Here is a 21739-nt window from a genome sequence, read left to right as displayed (position 1 = left end):
GGGATTATACACCCTATTTCGTCTAAATTTTCATTATTCCTTTCTACTTCCCTCGTTCCGAAACACATTTCCTTCGCTTAACAAGTAAAACATGTCGAAATTTTTTACGACATATTCCCTTTCAGCCGTAATAAAAGAGAATCTCAGCTGTTAAATTCGATCGTGAAATCAAAATTAATGAGGTATATTCTGTTGATACACTGTTTGAAATTCGATACAGGGTAAGAAACGTTTTGTTTCAGTCAAGAATAGGCTAGCACTGATATTACACAACATCAACCCTAAATGCCTTCCACTCTAAAAGCGATTTGTTTAACAGTAGTTTCTTAGTTCTCAAAAACATGTGTGGAGAAGACTTGATTTATTATTGTAAGATTTATTACTCGGCATCTCGATTGCAAGAAATAGAAACTAAATTGAATGTTGGTTCTTCTCTTAATGATTTTAATAGAGAAATCAATTTTGCTATAAATGCATAAAGATCCGCAGTCTAATTATTAAAATCTCCAGTAATTTATTATATTAATATTCTTAAAGTTTGAAAAGTTATAGATTACCTCAAAGGATGTTTGCGCATTGATAAACGAAGCCACGTTTATATCATTATATTATGTATTATTTTTAATCAGAATATGTATTGTTAAGTATTTACCGACCTACAAGTGACACTAACCTACCGAGTATTTAAAAATGACTAGTGTGCGTTGCCTTATAAACGCGAGAATATGTATTTACATTTTATAATGTAAATAACGCTTGAATGAAATTCGTTCAATCATCTCCTACAGTGTCTTTATAATTTTAATAAATACGGAATGATAAATCGGTCATTTGAGCACAGTAAGGATAATGTTCATGAAAGTGTAAAATATGTTGATGTCATATGTTGATGTAATCGTTCGGAGTTTATACAGAATAATAGAATCAAGTTACAAAACTCGCGAACGTGGTCCGCCACCGATAGAATCCTCCTCCGCAGTTGACACAGTTTTTGTGGACAACGTTGAGGTAACAGTTCCCCGAGTAGAAACCAGTTCCCAACAAAAAGTAACACCCCGGCTGCCGGTTCCCGCATTGGGTGTTAGGCTACAACAAAACCAATCTCTCGAAAACATTCTCACGCAAAGTGAAGAACGAAACCGACATATTTCCACTGATAACGTTGTTTCGAAACTAATCGCGAATGTAGATTTCCTTTTAAATCCATTTATATGACGAAATTGTCAAATCATGTGTATAGGGTTGTATAATAATGTGTATATGATATGTGTATAAAAAGACCATCCCCGTTCTAGGGGTGAACCTACACGTCTGGATCGGTGGGAATTTGTAAGAGAAACTTGCCGCAATATTGTTCATAACCAGAGCTGGGCAAAAATTTTTATTCGAATGACATCTTTGCCCAACTCTGTTTATAACAAAAAAAGATTATTGTTAAAGTTTTTTGTTTACATCAACACCTACTCATCGAGAAGAGAAAAAGTTTGAAAATATGTCGCAAACAAAAGTTATTTAAATATAAGCTGTTAAAATTTTTGCAGTTTGATTGCGAAATTTAAAGGGACATTCTGCACGTTCAGATCATTTTGAAGTTAACTAACAATTGCTTACAAAATAAAATAAAAATAAAATATTGTTTACATTATATTAAATTTGCTCATTTTTAATAAATTACTACACATTTATGTATTATGAGATATTATATCAATATTTCATATGTATAAAATAAAAGAAATATTCCAGAATGGAAAAAATGTTTCGTTTTCGAGTTAAAATAGCTCCGAGTGCAAAGGGTTAAAGAAAATATCCATTGTTATACATAAGAATATTAATCCGACATAAAATACTAATGTAAAGTACTCACTTTATCAGAATCTTCTGTTCCTCCGTCGGATCTACAGGACACTGCCATTTACGCGAACACGTCGCACAAAACATCACACTTCTGTACGATCACTAAATACTACACAACACACTTTCCGAAATTGTGACAGCAAACGAGAAGAAGTTACTCCGTCCACGATTAAAATAGATCTGCGATTGTAACCTCGGTATTTCCGTGGTTACAATGGCAGTGATTAAGGGTGGGGAGAAACGTAGCGGTTGGTAATTTGCTCGCGACATATGTATGGTTCCTTTCAAACTTTTTCTCTTCTCGATGAGCAGGTGTTGATGTAACAAACAAATTCAACAACAATTTTGCGGTTTTCGTTTACAAATGTTGCTTGTGTGACATTAATATTTATTTCACAATATTGTGATAGTTCACTATTGTTCACGTTATTTACATCACTTATTTGTCAGTTCATTATTTAACTAGTTCCCTTTTGCATTATTTTTTATATTTTGCATATTTGTAACATTTCGGTCTTTCGGCTGCAGCAAATACGATACCATTATTTTATCTTTTGTGCGAACGGTATATACACGTATACTATTTCGTTGGATGCCTCAGATGAAAACCAAACAAAGCACAGATAATATAATAAAAGCGTGGATATTTATCACCCTTTGTTGAGCAAACATAATACTTATATTAATAAACTGTGAGTTTTTGTGCATTTATACCACATAACATTCTTTACAGTCTTATAAAATACAAAGAACTATAGATTTTCCTGTTATTATAGTATACTATTGAGTTGGCAAGAAAGTAATTTCGGTATTTTAAGGTGAAACAGAGCAATTTTTATTCAAGCAATGAACTTTAAATGAATAAGATAAAATTCGGTTTTTTACTTCACCTTGAAATACCGAAATTTCTTTCTTGCCAACCCAACAGAAAAATAAATATTATGTTACCGACGAACTAACACCGCCGAAATATGAGAACTGACTAGAAATTTATATTTCGGAACATAAGGGTCCCCATGCAATCGAGTTCGCCGGCAGCGAGCAAACTTGTCCGCGAGTGCAATCGTTTTCGTGTTTCTGTTGCGAATACTAGGGGGGCCGGTGCGTTGCAATTTTGAAACCAAGAGTGAAAAAAAACACACACACACAGGCCCGCGTGTGCCCACGCACGCGCGCGGGCGCGCCCACTAGACAAGGACAGACGGACCGTTGAAAATCGGATTCTGAAACTGGCACGTGCAGCCGGGGGCAGAAAAAGCGGCTCGATTTTTGCTTCGGTCGGTGAGGAGGATGGCGCGGCGCGCGTTTCACAACGCAAAATTTGACACTAATATTTTAATTGACGGCGCGGAGGGCCGGCTGTCAGTGCGCGCTCTCGCAAGCCGACCGACATTTAACTACGCCAACATGGCGGGTTACTGCACAAAAATGAAGAATGCAGCCGTGATACAGCCTGTAGTTTTTCACCGTGGCTCCGTATGACAGCCGACGCAGCAGCGTGTCGGAATTTATGTGGAGAACAAGCGTCCGCCTGAATTCATCGCATAGGCAGCTTTACTCGTTTGCCACGTTGCACGTGCGCGCGCACGTTCACACACACGCGTGCAATTATGGTGGACGGACGATATGCGTATAGGGGAACGTGGGCCTGTGGGTGTGCGGGTATCGGTTTTGCATTTTTCAAGCCGATAATTTATCAATCTCGTCCACCACCCCCGCAGACCCCGAGTCTCTCGATACGTTCCCTCCGCCCCCGCCGCGCCGTTCTCTTCAACTCACCCTTCCTCCAGCAGAGGGGCCACCGGGAAAAAAGAGACGAACAAGGATCGTCGAATTCGAGTAAGAACGATCGTTCTTGGCAGGAAAATAATGATACTCTTTAAAGGCCGGAAGTTTTCATCCGCGGGAGAGCACAGAAAATCGATTTTCGCACTTTGTCGACCTCACTGCCGAACCTCGCATTGATCTCCTGCGAATTTATCTCCGTGATAAGGAAGCACCGAGAGGTTCCACGCGGAATACATTCTCCGGCAAAAGATGGCATGCGCTAAGGTTTTGCAAAATGTGTATTTATTACCACGTTACAACTGACATTCGTTTCTATAAACTATTTCAGGGTACGTTTAATAACAATTGGACAGCGCTGAGCATTATGGACGACAGCTATTATTAGATACAATCTTGTAACAATTTTCTTTTTGCACTCGGCGCACGTAGTTAATGTTAACTCGTTTGCTACCAGCCGTCACATATGTGTGACACATCGGTTTGTTTTCACATACATGTGACATACATGTGACAGACGTTTTTGGTCAATTTATCAAGACATGTTGAAACGCGTTGTGTTTTGAACAGAATTGTTATAGCCCAGTGACACATATGTGTGCCAGTTTAAAAGAATGTTTATTTTACTGTTTTATAGTGTTCCGAATATAACTGTATATAGACTGTTATAGACTATATAGACTGTGGTGGAAGTTTTTCCCATGAGACTCTGGTAGCGAACGAGTTAAGGAAAGGATCCTAGGAATTGGGAGGGAGGTCAGTGGCGTTTTTTTGGTTTAAAGATCTTAACCCGCTCTCCATTTAGCCTAGGGATGGTCATCGTGGTGGGCGGGGAATCCGTAATGAACGATTACCACCACGTGAAAAAAAGACTAGGATTGACTTTATGGTACGGTCGACCATCTAGAAGTTTTTCAGTAATTTCTTTCTTAGCATCGAGCTAATGCCCTTTTCTTTAGTAGACGGGTCCGCAGCCAACGTGTGGCACATAGTAACAAGAACAATTAGAAGGTTTTATTAAAGCATATCGTAAAGTCCCAGTGCCAAAGGGTTGGTCAGTAAGTAAGCATCTGTACAACACAAGTGGACAACATCAGTTGAGTTTTGTTAGCGAGTCAACTCAAGGGAAGGACCCCAAGTGTCCGACTTCGATTGTGATAATTTTTTGTGAGATGATGGTATATGGATCCCTAATTATGTATGCAAAATATTAGGTGTAGTTACTCAATAGTTCTAAAGATATCAATAATTAAAGTTTCATAGTTTTCGAAGTTCCATTAGCCGTGTAAACAGGTTGCGCGATTCACAGGTATGAAACTTCAATTGTTTATATCTTTAAAACTATTGAGTAACTACACCTAATATTTTGCATACATAATTAGGGATCCGTATACCATCAACTCACAAAAAATTATCACAATCGAAGTCGGACACTTGGGGTCCTTCCCTTGTCAGTCAAAATAACTCGGTCAAGACGGCTCGGTCAGAAGATCTCAGTATAGCAAGAACGATTAAAGACCAGAGTAGTCAAAGTTGGGCAAACTTTTTATTTAAATAAACATTTCAAATAAAGTGGGCTTTTCCAAGTAGGTTTTAAACCCAGTTTATTCGAAACTTTTATTTAAATAAAATTTTTGCTCAACGCTGAGAGTAGTATACACAGTACATTGGAATAGCACAGAGTCACAGCTAATAGTTAGACGTAACGTTAAGGTTGCGCTTCTACAATAAATCAGTGTTCAATCCACAAGTGGGTGTGAGTAATTTTCAATTAGTCCCACATCAGTGGGTGGTCCTTCGAACCTTATTTTTCTAGTAATAAATCCGATGTCCTCTTTCCCATAAATCAGACCAGGTCGTTAAGCCGCCATCTTGTATTTGACGGCAGCGCAAAATTATTGCTGCCTTAAATCATAATAATAATTGAGACTATCAGGTTCATGTTCGACATGTTTTCTTCATAAATAGTAGTATGTAGTATAATATAATGTAGTATAATAAAATAGTTTACCAAACTTTAAAGTCGTTTTCTAAGAGAACGGTTCATTTGAGGTTGTTGGAACTTGTGGAAGTTTGTGGTCTGAATAATCTATCTGCATACACGCACGGCTCGGCACACATACACACAATATACAAGATAAAACAACTTGTACGTATGGTCACTTGTTGTACATGTGGTTAGTACGAAGTTGACGTTCCAACAAGATCCATAGTTGCTTCGAGACTTTTGTTCGTCGCGATGAATACTATGCGATTCAATAAATATGTATAATTTTGACCTTGATATCTCCATTTATCCATAATTCTGAAATATGGTACCCTATACAACTTAGAATTGCAGATTTGGTGCTTGTGTTACCATTTGATCTCGTTTGCATACTACAACATTGACACTTGCTTTCGTAGAATTGCGACAATGTGAATACCGTGGACAATACTCAGGATGTTATACCTACAGGCATGCCCAAAACTAGTACTGACATGAAACATGTAAGGGACTGTTGTAAAAGTTGGGACACGTTTTGTCTTTTAGGATGAGTCTTGTATAATATGCAGTGTCTCAGCTGAAGGAGGCCACCTAAATATCTCCTTTATTTTTAATGACACAAAAAATATTTATAGAATATCATAGAAGAACAATTTCTTTTGTCCGGTTGTTTTTTCATAGTTTTTTCAAGGTCATCGTTATATTTTTATCGGGAAAACGTATTTTTTTTATTCCATTTTATAGCGGCTGAAAAAATACATTTGAATATGCTTAAGTCATTAACAAGATGGAATAAAAAAAAAGTTTTCCCGATAAAAAATAACGATGACCTTGAAAAAACTATGAAAAATTAACCGGACAAAAACAATTGTTTTTCTATGATATTCCTCCTTCGATACCATTTAAATTATGCCAAAAATATTTGTTTTGTACCATTAAAAATAAAGGAGATATTTAGGTGGCCTCCTTTAGCTGAGACACCATGTATAGAAAGGTATCAGGAAGGTATATACCAGCTACACTTTTGCTCGAGATAGTGTTAACGAATAGAAATTTATAGCCAATTTTCCGGAGACAATGTTTTCTACAAAACTTTTAAAAATGCAAGATGCACCATATTTTTGTCCCAGAGGAAATACTTCTCGAGCGACCGATGACACGAAAATCTGAATAATCTTGCTTTTCATTTGCTCCCGATGCGATCGTTTCGCTCCGATATTAATCCTATGTAATATCCGGCGGAATATAAAACAGTGTTATTCGTGCGATCACTATGCAAACTGAAAATTCTGCGGTGGAATTTATGACGACAGGCTAAAACAGTTATCTATCTCAACGGTTTTAAAACGTGAATGGCGAACAGAACTAAAATATCATCTTTGAATTTAGTTTTTTGTTTCACTATATCTGTCGCGCGTGAGGATCCGCAGCAGCAGCTTTTGAATAGCGCTCGAACGTAAAGTATCATTAAATTTTAGACGTCAAACAGATTTTGCTCGTTATATGAAATTTCAGCGATTTTAATACCCTTTGTTAAAATGTCACGTGTGCACGTACACACGATTATTGAAGCGGTTCTCGAAAGAAAAGCTTTCACAGTTTAACTCTGGAGGACACGCATCCGCTTTTTGAACTGATGAAAATGTTATTTTTTTAGTACTTTGTTAGTCTATAGTTCCATAAGATTTATTTGTGAAGTACGAAGAAGTTTATTTGAACAATGTTTCCGATCAGCGAGAAATGTTTTGAATTAGAACATAATATACAGTGATGAAAATATTAATTTATATGAACTTTCTATTAAAACAATCAATTCTTAATTGAAGGGCCAACTGAATTTTTATTTATTCATTTATTTTGTAAACTACAAACACGCATTTAGCAGCACTGTTGACAACATTGTTCATCATACAGTTAAAAAATATATTTTCCGTACTATGGCTCGAATAATTTGAATACTAGACTGTGGATGTTCATTCAATTTGCAATTTTATTTCAAGACAGCGGAATGAAATCCTATTTTTCATGGGAAATCAAATTCTATCGAGTCTTATATTATAGCATATTTTGAAAATTTTCATAACCCATAAATGCTATAGATTAGTTACTGTCCTTAGGACAATCTAATAACCCCCCCCCCTCCCGTATTTGTTAGATATCGTTGAAAACACATCCTTTGGATTTATATATTTTCATAAAGAACACCGTTCACCCGTGAAAAGCGTTTAACCCACGATTTATAATGCGAAGATATCGAAGTAATCAATTTCCTGCGACAAGAAAAATGGTAACATTGTCCCTTGTGGAAGCCATTCTTCAGATTGATCAGGCATTTTCACCCCACGGTGAAACAAGACTAGACGAATTCCATTCAACGGAAGTTAGGAACACAATGACTGATGAAAGCCATCGAAGGTACAACGTGTGACAATATTACTCTAAACATTAATAAAATCTCGGTCTAACTTCTGATCTATAATTATTCTATTTCATGTTAACGATTTTATGAGAATTTAGTACGAGAAATTATCAAAATGCAGTTATCAGATCTCACATTCAGTGTATTGGTGTTGTGAAGTGAACTGAAATTGGCCATAGAAAATTTATAACTAAAACGTAATACAGTAGTCATACAATTAATAAATAATACATTTTTTTGTCGCGTCATGTAAGAAACTAATTGTTCTAACTTATTTTACTATTTATTATTATATTATATATATATATATTATTTTATATTTATTTTAATTATACCAATATAACTTTGATTCACAGTAGATTCGATCTTAATGTTGCGGGAAACAGTGTTTAACTTGGTCTTCAGCTTATTCAGCAGAGCGAATACGAGCACGGTGAATTGCTCGGTCAAGCAGGAAAAAGTCGCGGAGATTGTTTTACTATCGGGATTGTCGTGTTGCAACGGAAAAATCGATGCGCAACGAGGAAAGATTGTGTCGAAGACAAGCAGCAGGCTTTAGTCGACTTAATGAATCAGTTACGACAAAACGCAGGACAGCTGAGCCGACTATGGATGAAATATTGCGCGAAGTTTAATTCTAGAACGACTATACCTCGAGATTAGCGAAGGACATTCGAAAGGATTGCAAAAATTATCTCTCTTCTTAACAACAAGACATTTCTGAGTTTTCAACATTCAGTAAAGTCAAGAGTGAACACATAAAAGTCAACGTTCGTTTTTTTGCATCGATGGATGCAGCTCGACATTGGTTGTAAAAAAGTTAATAGTTTAGAAAATATATCAATTTACATAATTGCTAGACACCATTACTGTCATATTAATAATGTTCAACATAACAGCCATTTACATCACGGAAATGTTTAAATCAATAGAGTAATTATTGTATATTAATATAATAATAAAAACATTATTAGACCGCGGATTTTATGCAGTGAAAAATTGCTTGTATTAATTGCATGATAAAAGAGCTACGTAGACTTCCGTTTCTTTCCTGAATAATTTTATCGAATTGCAAATGACAGTATGTCTGTTTAAATGGGTTTATTGTTTTGCATCTGCTCGTTGTTGCCAAAGATTAGTATTATTTTAAGGACTTGAATAATCAGAAGAAAACATAAATGTCTACATCCATTATTATTGCACTGTAGCTTTAAAAAAATCTTCTCCCCCGCTGGAATCGGATGTGGATGCGTTGCTGTACACGTCTTCCGAGTTTTACCGAGAATTCTCAATTGCTTTTGCAAAACTTTAAACACGGTATGCAAGTTTGAACCGTTTTTCATAGTTAAGGAGTCGTGGACTGTGTTGGTCGGACTTTCAAGTAGTAGAGAAGTATATAGGATGAATCTCGCATGCAAAACTTCCGCCACACCGTTGCATGCAAACCATCTTTACGACACCGAGTATTTTTACAGGTCACTGACCATCGGTGCCATCGATGACCGATGGTCAGTGACCATCAATGACCATCGATTACCGTTCGATACATTTTCATCCCGCGTCGTTCCCGAAAAAGGTAATATTGTATTCTCATATATGGAACACGATAAAAATAAAAATAATTAAGTATTTGAACGTTTCGAGTTACTTTGCATCTCGTCATCACTTGACGTATCACTGTTATTGTCACTGGCACTCTCTGTAGGCTGTGCATGGCTGTAATCTAATTTTAATTAGGTATCCATTTTACATAACTATATTTTCATTTACAGAGGAAGTAAGGCAGTAATTAACCCTTTTAACTTCTTCTCATCAACGAAATTTCTAACTTCTGGTGATACATTATTTTTTTGTACAACTCTGATCGATTTATTACTAATATGATTGAAATTTTCGGGTCGGTTAAGTATTCTACACGATTAAAACAACATCTATTTGTCGTGAATGCAGTATCATATTTACTGATAGCTTACTATTCAGAAGATGCAAATGAATCGTGGCATAGACTCTACAGAGAAAAATATAGTATTTTTATCTTTATTGTGTTACATATATGAGAATACAATGTACCTTCAAACTATTGGGTTATCAAATCATTTCAACGAAAAAATGATTCATTCGTTTTTTTACAAAAAAATCGATTTTTTGTAAAATCCTGAGGTGGTAGACTTTTATGACCAGATTTGAAGTCAGCGTGACAAAATCTACAGGAAATGATGTATAGCGTGTCAAAGAAAAATCTATCCGTACATGGTATTCGAGAAAGCAAACAATTTCGGAAACTGTTGATGCGTTATAAATAAACAACCTTATATACAAAAAATTCGGAAACTCGACGGAATCTGGTAAAAAAAATGTCTACCGTTATCCCATCACGGTTTCGTGCCCGGAGCAAAGATACTCTCCAGTTTCATTATGTTCGATATCAGTTTAACATTCAATTTTATAAAATAATATTCGGTGCGCTACGGAAGAAAATCAGATCTGATTTCACATTTCATACAACGGTTTCAAATCTTCGCGGTAATTTGATATCAGCTGGAAACGTAATACTTACTAGACACTGTATAAATATATACGTTACATTATTTTATTTGCCGAGCATGGGCAATTTATAATTTACTGGCAGAAATGTAATGGTATTTACAGGAAAATGAAAGATTTAGTATTTATATTTTGGACGAATAAAATATTATTTTTTTTCTTTTATAGCGTTTATTACAGAGCATGGCCGATTTATAATTTACTGGCAGAAATGTAATGGTATCTACAGGAAAATGAAAGATTTAGTATTTATATTTTGGACGAATAAAATATTATTTTCTTTTATAGCGTTTAATTGCATACGATTATTTAATTGAAATCGGTACGCGTATTTACTAAAAAATGTATAAATCTACAATAAATTTGTTTAATAATGGAAATGCAAAGTTCTGCATGGATGCACTGTATAAAGTTTCACAAGCATTGAAACAAACATTTTGTACACACAACGAATAAAATATAATAATTACAGTAATGCTTCTCGAAATTTGACTTCGAATGTTCTCAAAAATGCTTTTAACCTACCACCTTTTTCAGAGTCTCATATTACAAAGAGCGTCGTTAGAAGTTTACGAGCATCTTCGCAAACATCGAGAACCTTCGTTAACTAAATAATTATCTTCAAATTCCTTTCCGTAGTTGGAAAAGTTCAACTGTTTTCCACTTGCCGTCAAGTTGAGATACCGTGGCGGCTCTGTGGAAAGTGTAGCAAGCAGTGCACAATCAAGCAGAAAAATTTTTTATTCCGTAGTTGAAGAGCGGGGGACGGGGATTCCCCTACAACTTTCCGAAACTTAATTCGAACGGAAGCACGACATAAAATTTATTCTGTGCCGGCGGTTTTCTTTTCCCGAGTTTATCTTTCAGCTTGACTCGCTCGATTTTTTTAACGAACAAATGTCTGTTACAATGATGGAGATCCAATTTCTTTCCCCCGTGAGGAGGAACTGATTACTGAACTAAGTAACATGGAATTAATCATGTCGAGATACACGCGTTTGGAAAAAAGTTTATAATGATCTCATTCACCAAACGACTCAAGTCGCTCCACGACTCCCACTACCAGTGTACCGGTTCCCCTTATACTAGAGTACCGGTCTCCTCTACTGTCCAAAATTATATCTTTTCTTGATATCGGTTTCAGTGAACTTCAAATTGAATAGTACTGCATTATATTGTATTTTATTGACACGTATATTTCCTCATTTTTCAAAGATTTGTGTACTACATAAATGTCTAGAACTCCATCACTGGATATAGGTTTTGCACTCCAAATTCACCCTTTTGCAAATCAATTTCAACCTTTTACAAATGTGCATTTTTTGCACGAGCATTTTTTCATTTTATGGATATGAAATTGATATAATACCACATACAATCCTTAAATGTGTAGCAATTAATTAGATACCAACATATTTAATAATGTAAATAATATTGTGAACAATGGTACAGCAATTTAGCAATCTTTAGTGATGCCTCTGAGTCACCCCTCGACTGCTAAGGGTTAATAGTAGATGAATTACTTTAAAACTAAATGAATCACTTTGATTTTATAGAATTTTTCAGTTGGGCATTTAAAATGTTCAAGACTAAAAGCAATAAAAAGATGAAAAATGGAGGTACAGGTTTTACACCTCAAATTCGCCCTTTTGCAAGTCAAATACACTTAAATACAAAGATACATATAAAATGAAAGTACATATGTAATTATTGAAGCGTATTGAGTCTTATGTTTCTCTCGCAGCAATGACACCGTTCACGCGTGTATCTAAATACATATATAATTTAATCTAAATAAATAAATAATTTTAAATATTCTTGCAATATTCTTGCGTGAAATTGATTTGCAAAAGGTTGAATTTAATTTGCAAAACGGTGAAATTTTGATTTGCAAAAGGTTGAATTTGACTTGCAAAAGGGTGAATCTGGAGTGCAAAACCTATATATCCCAATTTTACCGGGTTACGAAGAAACGTTACGACTCACAGTATATGAAATACGAGTTTAAAATTTGAAGAGCTACTGAAAAAAGGTGGGAGTGGGGGGGGGGGGCAACCACTTAATAAGGCCAGGCAGGCTCGTTTATACGGAATGTCGTAATTGTCCCAGAAAATTCTATTCTTTCAGTTCTCTTTCCTGCAGAGTTTGGACGGACAAACTTGTTTCCACCCTCGCTAATGGCTCCCCTTATCTTATCCTATTCGCGCCTTCCATCAGCCTCTCCTTTATGCGATGTAAATCGCTTTTTTGTTCAGCCTCGGCGAAGGATGAAGAGGAAATTGCTTGTGACCTTTTGAAAGGATTTCTGTGCGAAACGGAGGACAAAGGTACACAGCCAGATCTAGCCCTTTGCCGCGGAATGATAATAATTGTCCCCCGTAATTCGTGAAATACATTCAGGAGTGCGTTAAACTGCACCACGGTGTCTCAGTGTTTTACGTAAACCTTCGCGGGACACCGACCAGATAGGTACCGGCGGACTCGAATTTATGGTTTCTCTTCTCAACACGGCGAAACAGCCCTGCAATTCTTTCCCGACGTGGAATCTTGACGACACATTTGCAAAAAATAAAACGCAAATGGTCATTTAGACTTTTAGTAATTGCATTTACCCGCAGCATGAATTGAGGAGAAAAGTTGAAAATTGAGGAGACACATGCAAAAGTACATTAACAACAATTTTCTTGGGTGGAAACAATTTTGCGGCAAGTTATTTTAAAGATATCCACCAATCTAAAGATTCACTCCTAGGACGGATCGCCATTACTTTTTATACACCCTGTACTTACTTCTTGTTCCTTACAATTAGTCTTTCCAAACTTTAAATTATTGGCATTCCTTTGCTCTTCACTTTTCGAAGGCTGAGTTCGGTAATTCAATATACATTTGGTTCTACAGCACTATTCTGTTTCTGCTCGCGTGAGTTCGAATCTACTTTGTTATTGATTGAAATGCGATTCAAAGTTCCTTGTAAGTCAATACTAATACGATTAAATCGGAAAAACCGATACCTTCGTTGCGGCACGGAAGCAACGTCGAAGATAGTTGCCGTTCGTTGCAGAGTTCCGAGTAAACAAAGCAATATTTTCGAAGTGGTGCTCACGGACGAAGTAACTTCAACCAGTCAATAATGATGACTAGTGATACGTGAAAATTTTACATTGAAAACCACTTTGAATTGCAAATTCGTGGCTGATTTCTTACATCAATTTCTAAATCACGCTGTGATAGTCATGCCTGGACTGTATGATCTTTGTGCATTTATAGCAAAGTTGAGTAGATGAAATACAAAATTGTTGGAAAATTTTTAAAATTGAAGATGTTAATATATGAAAGGAAGAAATAACATTCAATTTGGTTTCTAAATCCGCAGCCTAGTTATGACATGTAATTTCTTTATCCTCTGTACATAACAATTATTCGTGAAAGCATTTTTGTAGTTTCAAGTCTGCAAACCATAAAGCTAGCGGGTCCAATATGTCGCAGAGTTGTTGTGTCTAAGCGTTGCCCATCGAAGTCTTGTTTCGTTAAGATATATGCGTGGGGTTGAACGGCAAGGAAACACAGGAAGCCAGGGAAACAAGAATAACGAGGTCCAGCGCGGTAAATGTAGTTGTTCGTCACGAAGAAAATTGAATTACCCGTCGAAGCGCGGAACAGACAAAATTTATGGTACGCGTTCTGGGTTCGCAGAGGACTCGGAGCGAATCAGAGAGAGAGACAGAAAGAGAGAAAGAGGAAGAGAGCGAGAGACATCGGGGCGGCGGCGTCCGTGTTAATCGATCGTCGTGATTGCACGGATAAAAAAAGGGCCATCGTACGCGACCATTACTCGCGTTTTCCTCATTGTCGGAACGTGCTGTGCCTAGTTCTCGGCCGATCGAAGCGCGTCGCGCTGCTTGCCGAATTACCATGGTAGAAGATTTCCCTGGCGCGTTTCGTTTCCAGTTTCCAGCGATGTCATAACGTGCCTGAATCACCAGTAATTAGTGCCAGTGAATAGAACTATGGAAACAGCGATAGCAGATTTTCAGTATAATGATAATTAGATCGTTCTGCACGGTTCACACGGTACACTTGTACCATTGATTGCGAAGCTTAATTGCGGCACCACGAAAAAATTCCCCTCGAACGCCGTACTATAACGTTCTGGACCTAATAGCGGTGCTATCATGGACTGCGCAGAATTGTAGCATGCGAACGGAATTCGGATCGTACTAAACCACAGGAAAAAAGTATTCGCAATTACATTTACGTATGTGCTCTGGGTGGCTATTGGAACATAGAGAAAGTATCTATTGAAACTATACAGGGTGCCCCACGTAACTGTCGCCACGATTTCTCGGACACTTATGATAGCCAGATAAAAAGATGTTTGGTACACGATTAATTAGGTTTTAGTCGGTTACAAAATGCAGTAGAAAAAAGTTTTAAAGAAAGTTTGTTCATTAAAAGTGAAAGTCACTTTCACGTTTTTAAATGGTACTACATATTTCTTAGTACATAATTTTATTAGTAATAATTTATTACCTATGTCAAGACGACTGAAAATTGAATCATCTTTATTATACAACGTATAACGTTTCGTTATGATCAAATTAAACGATCAAAACATGGAGATAATATTTTCACTTCCGCTTTCCAATTTTTTAAAAGAAATTACACATGAGTGTATAATTACTATACAGATACATGAGTGTATAATTTTATTCGTAACTACAATACACACTAAAGCGGTTAATTAAAGCAAACATTTTATTTGCAACTAGATTGCACCTTTACAAAATAATATTAACACTTATTGCTTGAAACCGATTGTCATCAAATTAAGAAATCTTTATTATCATATGTATATTTCTCTGATAAAAAAATAGGATTAAAAACAATTATAAGCTTTCCAACAAAATCAACGGTATGGAAAGAATAAATGATCACTGTGGCCATCAGAAAGTACATTTCGCTTTACCCCGAGGGCCAGGTAAACCAGAAATTTCCGAAAACTATGGCTCAACAAGGAAAACTGTGACAGTTCAAATATGACACGACTAATTTGACAGTGTTCAACTTTTAAGCTCGTTCGATGGAAATTAGAAGGAAAAATGATGCAGGGATGGATAGCATCTGTACTTGACGTTTCATCAATGAGCGATGGGAACCGCAGGTTCCTCGGTACCTTGGTCGCACAGGAGAAAGTGAGTGGGATTTAGGCGACAACAGTGGGCGGTGCATACGTACAACGCGGTACAGCCTGCACAACCACAGATTTCCTAGCGCCCGTTTCGTCTGAGGCTGTCGTGTGATTTATATGAGAACGATTTCGCGTTTGGCGGCGCAGGTAATCGCGCGATGATTGCTGCTTACAGTTGATTGCCAATTGTCCCCGCCGCTTAATCCTTGTCACACCTTTTACGAAATTGTCGGGCCAATTTTATATTATCCCTAATAATCGTGAAAACAATAACCGGCATTCAGATCGATGGAATTTTCATTCGTTGTAAAACAAATCTCGTGGAAGTGACGAGAAAAACATGTTACTGGACAATGTAAATGGACGATTAAAACGCTACATTTAATTACAGGCAATTACAGCGTTAAAATCGTAACAAAATTTCATAATTATTTCAATAATCGTTGGATAAATGTTCAGGCTTTCTATTTGAAACTTCCTTGAATGAAGTGATTCCTGAGGTAATTTGAAGTAACTTTTTTCTTTGCGAAAATGTTCTCCGAGGCTTCGTTAAAGAGCTATTGCCGAAAAACATGCGCACGGAGCCTGGCGCGACCAGTGCCGTGGTTTTTCGTTAATAACTCCTTCACCAAACGTTGGAGAACACTTTCGCAAAGGAAAAAGTTCCTTCAAATGACTTTAGGAATCGCCTCTTTCAAATAGAACAGTTTTGGAACATCCTGTAGTCGACATCCTCTACAAGTCAAGTGGGGCATCTCATTGTCAGATGAACAATATTATTTTTCCAGGCTCGAGCACTATCGTACAAATTTTCAGGTTTCTAGCTAGACCTAAAATATACATACAGTGACTCCATTAATATTCGGACGCTCTTAAAAAAATGATAACTTTAACTACATAAAGAAGTTGTAAACTACAACTTTTAGAATTTTCTCTGCAATTCGTTCAAGAATTGTTTTTACGTTGTGTAGCAAACCAATTGTTCTTAGGGTAAACTGTACTATTGCTGGCACTGCAGTAGTTATTGGTACTTTTGATTTAAACGGTAAATATTAAGAATTCTCTGGTATAGAAAATAATTTTATATTGCTTCTTATTTATGTTTCAAAACAACGTTGTAAGTTTTCATAACAGAGTTCCATATATGACTGTTAGCAACACTGGTACATACATCCAGTAAGACCGACGGATGACCACAGTGCAGTGTAAATAGTGTTTTATTAAAATTTTCGTTACGAGTATGTATATTTTATCGCTTTGTAACTGAAGTTCGTTCTATACTACAGATGTAATAAGTGCGTATATGGTTAATTATAAAACAATGTTTAACGTTTACTTCTTACTGTGCCAATGACTGTACTATTTGTTTTACGATTGTTATTCACTGAATATATTTTATTATAAAAGGTTTATGGCTCGTAAAACTGTTTGATTTTGCTGAAAAATCTCGATTAGCTTATTTGGCTTATTATAATAGCAAAATAAGCTCGCTTAAGCATTTCAAAAAAAGATAGAAGATTTTTACTACGATTTTGGCTTAGGGTGTCAATCATTGTACATTTTACCCTACTTCTGAAAAACGTTGAAATCGTATGGTCCAATATTTAAAAAGTTATTGTCTTTTTAAGAGTGTCCGAATATCAGTGGGAGTCGCTGTGTGTTAAATATTTTAAAATAAATCTTGTGCCTGGAACTCGGAGAACTCCTCCCACTTGTTATAAAGTAATCTGATTCTCGTGTAGACGGTAATTGGATTATGCGATTACGTAACCGTTCAACGGTCAGCGTGAAACGCAAGTATTTGAACGGATCGAGTGGAGTCTAAAAATCCCCATTCTTGTAATTCAGAGCGGCGGCGGACGCGCGACGGGAAAAGAGTCAGTAAAGTAATGTTTGAAAATAAATTTTACCGGCGGTTATTATCCAAAGCGGGGAAAGTATGTGGCACGTGCCACGTTCCAGTCGCGGTTATCTCTCCAGAAGGGATCTCGGGCATTATCCCTCTCATAATTTCGCAGGCAGCTTACACGAGCTAACTCTCCTCGCGCCGGTCTCGCGTCTATGTGTTTTTCCCTCGACCTCGCAACTATTTCCGAGCTCGCTGCCTGCCCCCTCATAAACTTAACATAAGGGTTAAGTCTTAGCACAAGCTCCCCTCTCTTTAGTCTTTTCGTTCCTTTCGCGGTTTGGTTGCCCCTCACCTGGCACCATTCTGCCTCGCATCAAAGGGCCACGTTCTCCGCTTGTTACGCGAAATTATGCAGCAACTCGTGTGTGTACCTGTACTATATCTCTTCCCGCGGAAATCATCAGTGCGATGTGTGTTTCGTTATCCTCTGGAACGAACAATATTATCCTTTTCCTGCACAACATGCGTCTGATTCTTGGTCACACCAGTCGATACAGCTCCCAAAGAAATCCCTCTGTGATAAGTTTCAAATCGGTACTCCTACCAAAAGGGTGGTTATAGGGTGAGCACGGTTTAATGAATTATGCCAAAAAATTACGAGAAAATTCATGAACATTCTGCCTAATAGCACACATCACAATTAATTATTTCAGAATTTTTGGCTGCAGTTTAATTATATTATTACGTTAGTCGTGTCACGTCGTTATTATAATGAGTATTTTTTTCAGATTTTTCGGATTATGTGAACATGTTTAAAAAATTGTAAATCTCCAAAAGTTCCAAAAAATGGATATTTCGTAATGAAGTTTTGGAGATACCAGTTTTATAAAAGTTCAGTAATAAGATATTGTTGAGATCATTGTTCGTAATTATTTTCAGAATTTTTTATTGTATAGTGCATCGTAATTAAAAAAAGGAAAATTAATTTTTTCGATGTAGGTATCTTTACATTTTTGTAGGTGTATTAATATTGAACATTTTTATATTCAGAAGAATAATATACTACATATAATGGAAATACAACATTTTTGGGATACCTTGATTTTTGAATGCCTGATATATTTTCATTTTTATTGGAAATGCATAAAGTCGTCTTATATCACCATTTACTATTTTATTTGATTCTATACTCTATTGACAATTTATTTAAACAATTGTTATTAAAGTCAACAACAGTAATGAAACCATTGAACTTTACCGCTAATGAAACCGCTGACAACGCCGCTACAGCAGCTACTAAACTACCCTTACGTGAAGAAAACTTCAGCATAAACTTGCAACACCCCAAAACATTCAGCAAGAAACCGATTATCGATTCCCGGATTTGCATTGCAGATTAATGGATTGCACAATAGATTAATGGTGCCTAAACAAATTTACACAATCTGAGATCCAATGTTTACAAGAAACCTAAATTATCAGAGAAGGTTTGGATCGAATTTAAACGAGATTTTCACTAAGAACAAACTAAAACATTCTCAGTTTTATCTAGCAAAGTATACAAAGTATAAGGCGTCAAACGAAAAATGTTATTCGTTTTTTCGACTTATTTTTACATGGAGTTTACATCCGGGTAGTATCGATTATGATTGATTATGTTAGACTTCTGATACACAAGCATATAAACAACAACAGTAATTACTTGCTTTATTCGAAATGTAAACATTTTTTAAGAGAATAAGTAGTATCAATAAAGAGAATGACATTGGTAATGATAATGAGAATATGAATAATGATGGTTTTATCCCCATGATGCGTAGAATACAATACAATAAAAAAGATTTGGCCTTGAAATTCAAGGTAAAACACAAGTTTGCGGGAAATTTTTTTTATACATTTTCACCGATCCAAAGATGTAAAATACGCCTATGACAGCAAAGACCAGGCTTTTAAACATTCATTCTAAGGAGGATTTTTTAAACGAAATTGTCACAGTTCAAAAAAATATCGACATCTCCTCGAGAATGGTAACTATCCAAATCATTTTTGGATCCTAGTTGCAAAGGATTGCGTTGATAACGCCACCGCTGCGCTGGTGCAATAAACAATAACAATAATACCTCCGTCCAGCGGAATAGTTAATTGACATCGACATTCTTGAAATGGAAACCGACCTAAAAATTGAAATAAAAATGGTCCGGTGCACACTCGTCTATTTTCACGACGAGCAATTTTCTAGTTTTCTGAACCATGATTTGTTTCCCCATCCCCTAACGAAAATGTATAAACTTCCATTTCAGAGATTTCGAATGCGATTCGAAGCTGCACCAGCCGGTAATTGGTATTACGTGGTGCGTTTAACAGTAATAAAAGTGTTCGAACCGATGATTCGTCTAAAATCTGCTGGAAATAGTACGCGACCCTTCTCAATACTTTGTTGCGTGAAAAAAAAAAGAATTAAACGTGAACTCTATTTTCAAGGAGAATGGAGGGGTCAAACGTGTTACGCGAGCGTTGACCCGGTTGTTCGCTGAATTTTATTGCGGCCCCATTACCATCCTTTTGCACTGGGCACTAGAACGCTCAAAGCGAAACATATTCGCAGAAACTCTTCGGCGAAGTGTCATTTTTCAACAAAACTCTTTCGCTTTGAGAAATGTGATAAATCAAGGTCTTAAAGTACGTGTTACGTGCGGAGCTACTTCACCGTCTACGACTTTCTACTCTTCCGAAAATATATGCTAGAACAAAGGGCTCGTTTCAAATCGAAGGGCGCATATAATTTTCAAGAAGTCAATTCTAGTCAAAGACCTCTTGTAAGACAAGTTTTGAGTTGTATAAGAGGCATAATTCTGACTTCTGCTAAAAATAAGAGCAAAAGGATGTTAACAAGTAATTCACTGTTTTTCATGAAATAAAGAATCTATCTGAAGAATCTTCGGAATAAAATTAATTAATTTTTAGTCGGCTACCAAATGCAATAGAAACACATTAAAAAAAGAAATTTATTCAACGGCCTAATATACTATGACCTTGACATGACTAACAGTAAAACCTTATTGTTAAGGTCATGTCGAGGTCATAGTATACTGCACCATTGACCTCGTCTTGACATAAGCAATAATATTATGTACTAAAAAATATGTGGTGCCTTTTTTGAAGTTTTTTGAGCTTGAAGATTATGGTTTTAAAATTGAAAAGTTATTCCAGTACACTCAAGTATTCTCAAAGTACATAAGCAAGCTTTCTGTTAATACGTTCATATGGCGACAAAATATATCTATTATTCTTAATTAGATATGGGTATACTATAACGTTATAATTGGATAATTTCTATTAATTTGTAAATATCTTATCTATTATCGTTAATAGCATCTCTATGTAGACAGCTGGCTCCATTTGGAAATCCAATTAAGCGTGTTTTGGGGTGTTAGTAACGTGCTCGCACGTTGCTTTATAGTTAAACCCTGTGATAGCCTTTTGGCTGTACAACATGCAGTATAAGTCTGTGAACATACTGTCTACATTACAGGTGGAAGCACGATAGTGGCGTCAGCGGTGGAAATGAGCACATTCACTGAGCTTCCGTAGTCTGGACCTAGGTTTGACCACCAGGGGCGCTGCCCTCAAGCTAAAAACGAAAACGTGTCCCTATTTGCGGATCTTATTAACCCTTTGCGCATTATTTTTTCACTTCATTGTTATGAAACATACCCCGGAACGTGTACGAACAGCATATGGTACTTTTTACAATTACTTGAGCGATTCTAACAGTAGAATTACTAGGTACTAAATATAACAAGCCTATGTTATTTTGTAAAAATAACAAGATTCTATTCTATGCAACTTTTATCATAATATACGTGCAAAGAAACAACGATTACATTGTTAAGAAAGAACAAAAATAAGTGTTTAACGAAAAAAAAATCATTCAATCCAGGATTTCATAAATGGCTACGACTCATATCTTGAAATATAAGATAAATCAAATATTTTATATTCCATTTTTAAGTTTCTACTATATTTTTTTGATTATAAAAATGTTCAATGTTATATAATACACCTACTTTCAACCTAATTCAACTAGTTTTATTAATTTTTTCACTGAAATTT

At 36.2% G+C, this 21739-nt stretch overlaps 1 protein-coding gene and 1 long non-coding RNA gene across 11 annotated transcripts in view; one reads left to right on the top strand and one right to left on the bottom strand.

Moving 5' to 3' along the window:
- The window catches only part of LOC143208951 (uncharacterized), a 31244-nt gene extending 28529 nt beyond the window's left edge, over positions 1-2715 (bottom strand). For both annotated transcript variants that reach the window (XR_013009014.1, XR_013009015.1), the window contains exon 1: positions 1865-2715. This is a non-coding gene — a long non-coding RNA (uncharacterized LOC143208951). The remainder of the gene's footprint in view (positions 1-1864) is intronic.
- Positions 1-21739, top strand: part of LOC143208911 (potassium channel subfamily K member 6) — a 482405-nt gene that overhangs the window by 198801 nt on the left and 261865 nt on the right. The window lies entirely within an intron of this gene.

This window comes from Lasioglossum baleicum, chromosome 1 (genome assembly GCF_051020765.1).
Source record: "Lasioglossum baleicum chromosome 1, iyLasBale1, whole genome shotgun sequence".
In the NCBI taxonomy this organism is placed as follows: Eukaryota; Metazoa; Arthropoda; class Insecta; order Hymenoptera; family Halictidae; genus Lasioglossum; species Lasioglossum baleicum.
Note: the sequence above shows the minus strand (reverse complement) of the source record. Positions and strands in the feature narration are given on the sequence as shown.